The sequence below is a fragment of the Aquila chrysaetos genome, chromosome 5 (genome assembly GCF_900496995.4).
Source record: "Aquila chrysaetos chrysaetos chromosome 5, bAquChr1.4, whole genome shotgun sequence".
Classification (NCBI taxonomy): Eukaryota; Metazoa; Chordata; class Aves; order Accipitriformes; family Accipitridae; genus Aquila; species Aquila chrysaetos.
The window spans coordinates 48101861-48113623 of record NC_044008.1 but is presented as its reverse complement, the minus strand read 5'-3'; the positions used below and the strand labels follow the sequence as shown (position 1 = coordinate 48113623).

At 40.2% G+C, this 11763-nt stretch overlaps 1 long non-coding RNA gene across 1 annotated transcript in view; it reads left to right on the top strand.

Annotated features, from left to right (window-relative positions):
* Window positions 1-6623: 6623 nt before the first annotated feature.
* LOC121233341 overlaps window positions 6624-11763 on the top strand; it is a 40959-nt gene continuing 35819 nt past the window's right edge. Inside the window, exon 1 of the long non-coding RNA XR_005932512.1 lies at window positions 6624-7340. This is a non-coding gene — a long non-coding RNA (uncharacterized LOC121233341). The remainder of the gene's footprint in view (window positions 7341-11763) is intronic.

Genomic DNA, 11763 nt, shown 5'->3' with positions numbered 1-11763 from the left:
CCAGGGATCATCACAGTGCCATTTTTTATCTTGCACAGTACATTTCAGTTTTGAGAATTGTTATCTGGTTATCCAAGTGGATTAATCAGTGATTTTCACTGAGTTCATTAGGAGAAACCGTTCTAGTCTTTATAGAACGCTTAAATGATAAGTTTGCCTGACCAAGGGTATGGTAATTTAGCTTAGCATCTGTATGGAAGGGTTAGAAGAATATATGAGTGTTACAGTACAATTCTGTTTTTTTCCTAGATGTTCCTTATTTCCTGTTGACTGTGAACAGTACATTACTATGCTGGTATATTTTGATGACTGAAAATATTTTTTACCACGTTTGAGTAAACTGTGAAGTTCCTGCAGTTCGAGTAGTTCACTGATCACATAAGACATTTATTTTTCATGTATTGAAGCCCAGAATGAAAATCTGCATCTTGCCTGAGCGTTGTTAGTAATAACAGGCACATGCTAGTGATGTAAATGTCAGAGTAAAAGCACTTACTTAAACAAAAGTAAGACATTTCTGTCAGGAAAAATATATCTTAATAATAGTGTCTCATAATCTTATATAATCCTTATGGTGCTATTTCCTGTTGTTCCTGGTTGGTTTTATAAATAGGTTTGTTCTGCTGGGAAGTCACTGGAGGAGAAGATTCTGGACAGAATGACTGCTGCTTTTACACTATATCTAAATACCTTACTTGATTATGCAATACCAGTTGTAAAGTGGGAAAAGGCTAGAAGAAATACCTGAACTTTTCCATACTTTCTTTCCAAGATGAAATACCCCATGTGTACTTGTCTCTCGTTGGTGAGAGAGCCTTTAGATGTTATCTGTGCCGCTTTTTTAACTGACTTTTCACACAGGCCTACAGAGTTTGGATGCGACTTGAAAAAGGTAACAGAAGGAAAACAGAACTAGCTTAATGCTTCTTTAAACAAAACCATTGACTGATGCTGTGAAAAGATTATTATGTGGATTTGTGTTACATAAGATGTAATAAAGTAGCTGATAGTTACATAAGAAGAACTGTTAGCCATCTCTCTTCTGCCCAGCTGAATTCTGCTTTTTTTATAAAACAGTAGAAGGGTGCAAGTGCCTCATAGTGAGCATTTTGCTCTCATGACATTCCCTAGTTCTTTGAGATACAGCTTTCAACCTGGACATTTTGCTTTCATCATCTTTAATTAGGCTAGTAGTTTGTCAGAATACTCTGCCTCCATTTCTCCTGCCTGGAAGGTACGGGAAGTGTTCTAGCTGCAGCAGGACGGAGCTCTGCATGTGTTAATATATTCTGCTGAGCAGCTGACTGCAGTGTAGACATTTGCAAGTATGAAAACAAAGTGAAGAATTTCAACTCGGAAGTCTGAGTGCCTGAGAAACTGTTCTTTTTTCTATAATTAAATCATTATCTAAGAGTTCCTGTGCCTCTAATGTGCAGATAAAACCTTTCTCCATCTGCTGGAATTTTGACCCTGTAATCCTCTTAGTTTAGACCTCTGCTGGGAGACTGGTTCCTTACATACGGTTACCTGCTTTCCGTTTGCAACCTTCTCGGGAGGAAGCTAGCCGTTTAGAAAGGGACTCATTCTATATGGACCTAACATGCTGTATTTTGATGTAAAATCATCCCAGATACCTCTTAAACAACAAATTTGGCATGTGGAAACACACCACCAATTCACTGGTGATATGTTTGCTTTTATGTCAGTTTTTAATAAAAGTGTTAGGAGTGTAGTAAAAATAAAAATAGCCAAGAGTGAAAATGTTTTAATTGCTTCCGTAGGTTTGATGCTGACTAAGCCTTTACTAAGTGGTCCACTCTAGCTTCCAAAAATGAGGCTTTTTGTGGATTACAAAGATGAAAAGAAGTAAATTTTTTACACTGTCTTCTTTTGTAAATTGCTCTTTCAAAGTCTTACTTAAATGTGGAATTTTAGAAAGTGTTTTCTCAGTTTAAATTGGTTTAACAGTCATCTTGTAGTTAAAGTCACTTGAATGAACTTAGCCTTATCCACAGTATTTTTTAGTTGTTATTCTGACGTATAGTTTTATTTAACTCAAAGACATTTTTTGCTATCCCTTTTTCCAGCCTCCAAGTATGAGAGAATTACTTGGGATTGTTTCATTTTACCAAAATTAAAAATATTAACCCAAAGGAAAGAGAATGCGGATTGAACTGTGTACTCTTGTACTGACTGGTCAGAATACTTCTTCCAGAAAGGGCATGATCTGAACAACTTCCAACAAAGAAAAATTTCTTTGAAGAGCTCGTATTAAGCTGTGCGAGTACTAGATATTCTGGCTAGTGGCAGGATGTAGGATACATTCTCATGAAACAGTTACTGAAAGCTTTTCTTGGTTATATAGTTTTGTTGTTTCAAGTATATCCTTCAACTGTATCCTGGTTTCCAGTTGTTGATGTGGAGTTTTCTTTCTAGTACCTCGTAGCATTTTCCACCAGCCATTTCTCTCCATCCTAGCCATGCAACTCGTCACGGATTTCATGTTGCAGCACACCTGATGGATCAGGGAGTGCCCACTGAAAGGAGCAGTTGCTCATGCAGTCCTTGGCTCTTCCTAGCAGCAGGTTTGGCAATAACTAGCCCAACTCAGTGAGTCAACTTGCTAAACTGTCAGGAAATGTCCTTTTTGTTGAGTTCTTGTGTTTTCTGCCAGGCATGCCTGCAGAACTGCCTTATTGGCTGTGTGAGCGTCAGAGCCAGCTCAGTAAGTTGGTGTCATCGTGACTTGGGGGACATCAGGGAAGGGCCTCTTTGGCAGAGGTAAACATTAACTTGACTTTCTTTCAAAAACTTACCCTGACCATACAGAAGGAAGCGAATGGTTTTCTACTGATGTAGCTGCCTGAACTGGCACGTTGAAAAGTCAGCTGTGCCTTGAGTTAGTGCAAGGGGAAGCAGAGGTGGAGCAGGACAGATTGTGTATGTGGCAGCAAGTTTTAGCTCAGCTCTGATACGAAGCAGCAGCCTGAGGAATGTGTTAAACACGAGATGGTGACTTTCCCCTGAAGTCATGGGTATTTATTTCTCAGCCAGTAGGCACAGGGTTCCTCAGTGTCAGCCAATTCTAGCAGAGTGCTTTTGTTTAACAGCATTAGACTGTAATCAAGCTCTCTGGGTGGTGTTGAATGTATAGAGATTGTTACATGGGAATGATTGAGAAGATGATTTGTTTCTGATAAATGTTCTTTTAATTTTTGCTATAAGAGGTGTAATGTCTTACGCTTGTGAAACTTAGGTAGGCTAATTCTAATGCTCACGAACTTGCGTCTGGCTTGACTTGGAAGTGCTTCTTGGAGAGCAATGTGACTAATACCTACTGTTGCTTAGTGATGCCCTATGACTTGAGCTGGGGTTTTTCAATACTTGTCTGGACATGAAAGACTTGCAGAAAAGCTGCAAACTGATATTGATTACTAGCTTGTATCTTTAATTGCTTTAAAACTCCTGGGCATTCCAAGGAATTATATAAGCTAACTAGTTGAGAAAATAACATTAAGTAAATCTATGTTGAAATGATTCTCTGACACAAAGCCTTTTTAAAAAAGAAAATCCTTTGACAAGACTTGGTTTCTTGAGGGTTTTGGTGGTTGTTTTTAAAGGGTATTTTTATGCTTTAAAAGCCTATGAATCTTAGTTTACTAGGCTGATGTTTGGAAGAAATCAGTTATAAAAGTGGAAGCTTAACTTCAGAAAGTGGGTTTTGTTTTGGTCTGGTTTTTGTTTCCATTAAGGCTTAGTCTTGAAGAAATGAGAGGTGGTAGAGCCAATTTACGAACAAACATAACTTTGTATCTCTGGGTTATGTTGAAACTTTCTGGGAAGCAGTAGCATTCATGCAGTTATTTTTAGTGATGGAATCATATCTGTGTTGTATTCTTTATTTATTGTAAATTAAAGATTAATAAAATCTTATAAAACAGTGGAATTACTAACTAACATACCCTCTTTTTTTATATCCTATGACTGAGTCAGATGATGTCTCATCTTATATTGTTTCATGCTTTTCCTATTCTTTGCCAGATACATCACTTCAGAATGTAACTGTGGAAGTGAGGTGCTAATCTTAGACTGGTAATTTGGCAGTTTTCTGAGGTTTTTTTCCATCAAGTGTGAAGATGTATCATAAACATTCTGTACAGGACAGAATCTTACAATAAGACTCGTTATTGATCTTATGGTAAACCCATTTTTGGAAAATTTACATGGATACTAAGAAGCACTCTAATTCTCAATATGTAAAGGAAATAAACATTAGGGTTTTGGTAACAGCAGTACCAGCCCTTCCATTCAGGTGTTTAGTACACTTGCATTTAGTGTTTGTGCACTTGGTTGGGGGGGTATAATTTTGAGCTCTAGAATCCTGCTATAGCTGTTGGTCCAGGGTTGGTTCTGATCGTGTTTACTGCCTGCAGCTTTGAGGTTTGTTTGCTGGTACAGAATAAGGTAACTGTATGTAAACTGCGTGAGCTTGCTATCTCCTAGTCTTAGTTTTCAGCTTAAAATAAACTGCTGCTTGGACTTGGATTTGTGAAAGGAAGAGTATATCCCAGAGAAGATAAGGGAGAATCAAGCCAAAGTGTTGTGGCTAAAACATGGGGGTTTTGTTTTTGTTTTTTCTTTTCTTGTTTTTCCTTCTCAAAAGTAACTGGAAAAAAGCTCAAATGCCAAAATCACAATTGTGCAATTTAAAACTGACCCTGGACAGCTTGCGTATTTCCAGATTCACACCTCATCATGTTAGGGGCTTTCTCCTTTCTTGCAAGCAAGTTAATCTGTGTTGGTTTAAGGGAAGCTGTTAATTTAGACTCTGAAAGGTATCTTTCTTTAAGTAAAGATAGATCTTTCACATTTTTCTTAGAGGATACCTCATTTTATATTAACATTAACACAACTTGAGTTATTACCCCTTTTCCATACCCACCTTGCTACATTAGGTATGTCAGATCAGTAATTTGTCTTTTTGATTGAATTTTCTGTGTTGTTTCTCTCAATACAGGTTTTTCTGGTGATGAGGAAAGGAAATGAGAATATTCTTCCTCTAGAAAAAAATGCAGAATACCTACTGTTACTTTGAGAAGCATTGGTGATCATTTACAGCTTCATGTCTGATGATGAAACAAGAGGCTTAAATAACACGGACAGAAATAGTGGAGCGTTAGCTTACCGACTAAAAATGTCTGTTATTCTTCCCAACAGTTCTGTGAATTGGCTTGGGATGTAGATGGTGTTCCTCTTTTCTTCTTGGAACTTATACCAGTGCTTTATTGAACATAGACAGTCTTAGTCCAATGTAAAAAAATCATGGTTTCGTAGAACTGCAAATTTGGGCCCAGATCTGTTTGTTTGGATTCTTAAGTCAGTCTCCTGAAAATGACCAGGACACATTCTTACATCGGGACTAACTACATTTAGATCAACCTGGTGGTAGAACATAGGATACAGATCAAACTCTTGCAGTAATTACAGTAAAGACATTTAATCCCGTAGCAACCTCCTGTATTTTAAAGAGAGTTAAATTGATGAAGGCTAAACTTGCAAATTATAGTTTCAGGAAAGTACATGAGTTTTGTAACAGTCCGGCCATGTATAAATGGTCTAATATACCCACATTGCAGTGATCTATATGTAACGATGAATGGAAATCAATTTAGGGAGGAACAACCTTCAAGTCAGCGAGTTGACTTGACAGGCCTGTGGGTTTTGAGAAGGGTTGACACTTTCAGAAGTGTTTGGGCTTATGGTGAAGGATAGCCAACCCAAGCTAAAGTATTGTAGAGATTAAATGGTCAGCTTCCAGAATAACCACACAGGATCCTTAACCCAGTGAACTATAGGCACTCAGTCTAGGATGTGAAAGCTGTCTTAAGGAAAAAATCTTGTCTGTTCATCTAATGAGGGTGTATAAAGCCTGTTATAGTCCCTGGTGAGTATTTATGGTAGGTTTGTAAAAGATTCAAGAAATGTGTTGCACAGTGAAAACACTAACTCAGCCTTGACCTGTCACTGTGTGACTAGGCATTGCTATAAAAACAAAAGATTTATTTGTTTCAGGTAAGAGGGGGAATCAGATTCCCTGAGAAAGTAAGTTTCCTTAAGTAGGATGTGCAAATAAAGCATGCTTGGGAAGAAAATTATAGACAAGTATCTTCAGTAGAAAATACAGGGATTTGTTACTAGCTGTTCTCTTCTCTGAAGTTATCAAGACGAATTGGTCTTCATTTCAGCACCCAATGAAGCGTGCAGTTACAGGATGTGCCTGGTCACTGTCAGTATTAATTTCAGGTCTGTACTGAAACTTTTCCAAGAATTTACAGAAGAAGCCAGCAAGCAGCAATACAGCTGCCATATGGGCAGATTTTGAATAGGGTCCGTCAGAGCCCGGAGCAAGGAATGCAGCATTATAACAGGTAGTGAGTTCTGGTGCCCAGTCAGTTTCTATGAGCTTGTTTAACCTTCAGTTTAGGAAAGAGAAGTTCAGCCGAGTGCAGCACCCTTAAGGTGTTGCTATCCACTGGGTCAAAGTATTCCAGTATGGGATTATATCTTTAGCTAAACTCAAGAGCACTTTCTTCTCTTGCAGTCGTGTTTAGTCATGGATAGTGGGATATACATAAAGAATATATTGATTTTTATCTTGACAGCCAGCTGACTTGATCTGGCTGCCCTTACTCTGTAGACACATTGGACAGGATGTTGCTGTAAATAAGGAAGTTTGATGGGTAGTAAAATATCCGTGTCTGAGTTTAAATATACTTAATTGCAATGGGGTGAAAAAATTAGGGAGCAGGGGAATGAATATTCAAGGATAGCAGCAGTTGTCCTATGTTAGCTGAATGAGATCCAGAGTTTTCTGCAGCTCTAACTGCCCCTGTTCTTATCACAGAAGTAACATCTGTGCATCTATTTAGGTTATTTATGATGCTTGTCTGGTTGATAATTAGGTTTGTGTCTGCTGTAGCCGTTTAGATGGTATTTTCCCAGGATCTCCCCTAGCAGGTGGCTGGTTTTCAGCTTTTGGAATAGAGTGTGGTAGAAGGGTCCTTCAGAAGGGTCCCTTCCTGCCCTTCAGGAGATGTCAGTGGTTTGATGCTGCAGTCAGCTCAGTCCACTGAGCTGTGTTTTCCTGTCATCTAAGTGGACTGCATTTTCTTTTGGAAGCAGTTCATTCACAATTGCCTTGGGTGGAGGCTTTTCCGTTGTGAGCTGCATGATACTGCTGTTTTCATAGTAGTGGCAGAGCAAAGACTTGGAAGTTTCATATATAAGCTATTGTTAAGCTCTGGGGAGCTCTTCAGAACTGTTAATTGCTGTAATTGCAGGTATGGTTCGGCATATAGCTGTGTGCTGGGTTGTAAGACACTTGCGTCAGTGCATCATTTTAGATGCACTATGAAGTAATTGAAGATAACTTCAGCATGGACTTTGCTTAAACAACTGGCATTTTGATAGTACCTTTAAATACTTTCTTCCTTCTGAAGAAAAACTTGTTTAGAAAAGTTGATAACTAGAGAATATTGATGGGCTTTTCTTTGCTAAGAAATAGATAGATGCTGTGCTCTGTTGATGTGTTCCCGTTGTTGATAGTGTGTGTGGCTGTGGGAGAACCTTCCTGTATCAGTAAGTGAGTCAAAATTTGTATGAGGGGTAGATAAGGGGGCATTGGTGTTTTATGAATACCATTCCCAGTTTTTTTCATATATATGAATGTATATTTTCCATGTAGATCCAATGTCTCTGGACATGGTCAAAAACTTTCTTTATATCTACAGATGAAAATGCTTTCTAAACATAATTGCAAAGTGACCACACTTAAACTGAGAACATTTCACTAATCTGTGGATATGTTACCCTTTTACAAATCCCGTTTGATCTCTCGGAACTAAGTAGGATTATTCTGGCTCTCAGACTTTCGCAAACACTAAATCTGGAGTAGCTGCTGGCATGTAGCGGGCAGCACCATGTATGTGGCTGCCTGTCTTAAGATTTAGTCCTTCTGTAGCATGACATTACTAGATGGTGGGGAAAACTAAATCTGTGAATGCTGTACTGCCAGTTTGAAGACTTGAGTCATTTTGTAATTTGGCACTTCACTGGACTTCAGGGCTGCCATTTTCCTTAGTTATTTACTACCTCTGTTCCTGTATTTTTAAATTTTAGGACAACTTCACTTAGCCAGCAAAGTTTTTGAGTAAGCAGGATTATCTGAGCTTTGTCAAGTCATTTAAATGTCCTTAATACAAGTGACAATGACATTTGTTAAAGGCAATTCTGGATTTACATCATGTGAATTATATAAATGTGTAATGCATTGTGAGTGCAATATGTTCATTAGAAATACTTGCACCTCTGCATAAATCACTCAGCTGTGTAGAGCAGCGTTTTTAAATCTGATTTCTGCCTCTGAACTTATTTGCAAAGGATCCATACCACGTAACTAAGAAAAGCTGGCCAGTTGTGAATAGGCTTATGTTGGATATGCAGAAGAGCTAATACTACTGTTAAGAATTAAGGCTGCAAATTGGAAAAGGTTGAGAGCGCTGACCTGGACTTTTGGGATGGCTCATACTTCTGTATGTAGTACTGGATATGACAGTAGTTTGCATCTGAAATACACTTGGCTGCATAGAAAGAACAATTCCCAGATAAGCTGGAGGGAGGCTTTTTTAAGGGAAGAAACTATTTTGAGTCAGGTTCATAAACTCCTTTTGAGCCTATCTTTATCCCCTTTCCCCCCCCCTTTTTTTTTTCCTTTCCTTTCACAACGTCATATTAAATCTCTTCAGACCTTCTTAGGCCAGTTTTTTGTTGTTACACGACATCATCCAAGGTGTGCTGGCGAATCAGCTGCTATTGTTGGGGAGCTAGAAATGAGACCTGAAGCTTTTTGACACAGTTAAGAAAACAAGGTGTCACGCTTGAGTTGGGGATCTCTGGGAGTAGTTTAAGATGCATGCATTGCATGCTGTGGGGCCGAACTCTGAGCAAACACGCATTTTTTTTCAGCAGACTGTGATTGTAAAATTTAAAAAGACTATACAGCTTTCAAAAGTACTAGAGATTTTAGGTAAATTGGCTTTTTGAAGGCCTTTGATCTTGAAAGGGTCCGGTTTTTAGATGTTTCTTAAATCAGGTTGTGTAGGTGTTTCAAAAACCTGAAAAGCTTTAAAATTAAAGGACGTCTGGAATAGATGGAAAAAAATCTGTTGTTTTGGAAGCAGAGAAATGGCAGAACTCTTAGCAGGTGTTTGATCTAGCAGAGGGGCTTTACTGGATGAAGCTGCAGCTGTCTGAATCTGCAGTGCTTGCAGGCACTCTGCCTGTGCCCTGGGGCAGAGCCGGGCAGGACCACGCGAAGGGAAATGTGCAGAAGGTGTGTGGGGGAACGAAGGCACGAGTCGCAGTCGTTTGTAGTGTGTATTATATCTTGGCCTTCTACGCAGGGCTTTGTTGCACCTGAGTTTGCGAGAGGCAGAACGTTATTTCTCGCTCTTTGGAAAATGTGGTAATTAATGAAGAGTGGGCTTACAAATAAAAAACCCCAAGCATGCCCCGTCTTTCTATAAACACACACTAATTACTCAGAAGTACACAAGTTGTCTGCCAGAAGGATGTGTTTTTCAGGACGTGATTCCAGATGGTTCTTTCTAAACCATATAAATATATGTATTTTAAAACTGGTAACAAAGAAGACTGTAAACTAAACTGAAAACTTGCATTAAAAAAAAACAACACACATTAGAACACATACCAATGCAATTTAGACTGAAAAATTATTTGGAATCAACAACAAAAGTATGTGATACTTCACAGATATACAGACACACGGATTCGGTGCCTTTGCACCCCGCCGATTTGACCAAGCTGTGCATCTCCGCGTGTGCAGTGTGCTGGGGTGCAAAGCAGCCTAACCCAAACGGACCCTGTGCCGCAGGGCTCCTCGTGCCCCGCTGTCCGTGCCGGCCTGCCGTGTGTGTGTCTTTCCCCATTAGTCATTTGTTTGCCGTTCCGTCTCGGCGGCTGAGCTTTCGTGGTGTGTTTCTGCTCTTGCAAGGCAGGGCTGCACTTTTTTGTGTCTGTTAAATGTTTTTCAGAAAAGGTGCAAATTTATTCTGCTCCAAGATAGTCAGTTGATGGGAAGGATCCTGTCGGTGTGTGGCTGTTGATAGCATCGGGGTTCAGCCTGTGTGAGGCCTCTCTGAGGCTCGGGTTGCGAGTTTAGGGCCATGGTGTGACACGGCGGGGGGGGGGACCAGCTGGAGGGGCTGGTGTTAGAGGGATGGGAGCGCAGCTTACAAACCTTGTAAAGAGTTTACTTCAACGTTTAGAAAGCAGGAAAATGTTTGCTGAGATGTATAGAGTTAGCAAATATCTGAAGCCAAAATTCTGCAGTACAGAATACGGAGTGCTTTGGTTCTTGGGTTGCTTGGCGTGAAGCCCCAGTAGTTTTAGGTTCATAGAAAAACAGGTTTGGATGTGGACCTCCATGTTGTGAGACAGGATAAACTTGATGTAAGCCTTCCTGACAGATTTTAACCTCTAAATTCCCGGTGATGATTGTGCTGCTTAGCTGTCTCCAGTTTTCCAAAGGTTTTTTTGAGTCTCAGCTCACCTTTTGCTACAGCTTCAGTCAGTGTATTTTCTACTCTTAGTGGATGAGGACAAGCTGCAATTTTCATAGCTGCTTTTCGAGCTTTTTTCCTAAATGTTGTGGTGTCTCTCTCATTCAGTTGTGGACCACCAAGCTCTTGCTAGCTCCCATTTGCTTGGACTTCTGGATTTATTCCTGCTTCTGGAAAAAAAAAGTTGTCTTAAGGCCTTAAAGGTCTGTTGTCTGTCTGTACGTGGGAAGTCCGTTTTGTGAAGATGAAGCGAGGCTGCACATTGCATGAGGTCATTTGGAGGTGGCAGGTGAAATGTCTTTGTGCTTTGGTGTGACCCTTGATAATGCATTGGCAGAGCTTTGATGTGAAAAGCTTAGATTGCTGCTTTGGGCCGGCTGTAACTAGTCTGTGTCGCCGTCCATCAGTTTTAGGGTTTCAGAAGGGAACAGGGCAGATTAGGAGAGAGCAGCACATGAAATTCTCGTCTTTGGGCAGCTTTTTGGTTCTTGTGACCGGTTTCCATAGCAGGAAAATACGCAGCTTTGGTTAAACCTGTTATGTGTGACTTTGTTGTTGTGCTCTAAAATGGTTCCTGTATTTAACAGCAGTGTCGAGCAGTGTAAAATCTGCTGTTGCCAGATAGCGAGTGGGTGTTGTGCCAGTGTGTTTGTGCAGATAGGAACTGCTCCGGCAGCTGAAGGGCAGCTGGCAGCATTCCTGCCTCGTCATGCGCGCTGGCGCACTCTCTGCTGCCCGGCGAACTGATTCACTGGACCAAAATAACTCGCTGGTCTGGGGTGTTCTTGTGAACCCTACCGGCATCTCAGCACGATCAAGGGTAGAAAATGAGATTGCCTTCTGCATGCAGCTGGTAGTTGGGAGTTTGTGTATCATTAACACCAAATATGAGGGGAATTCATATTTTGAGCTGAAGATCCCGGCCTAAGCTGGGATTCCTCTTGTCCAAAGGAACAAGTTAGGCAGTGATTTTTTTTTTCTTTTTTCTTTTTTTTTTTTTTTTGCTGCCACATCTACCAAGGTGATCCCACAGGTGTGTTTCCATGGAGTTTGGTGCAAGTATGGGGGCTTGCGTACCATGCGTGCTCTTCCACTAGCAAAGCAAGTCTTGTAATCCCAGTGC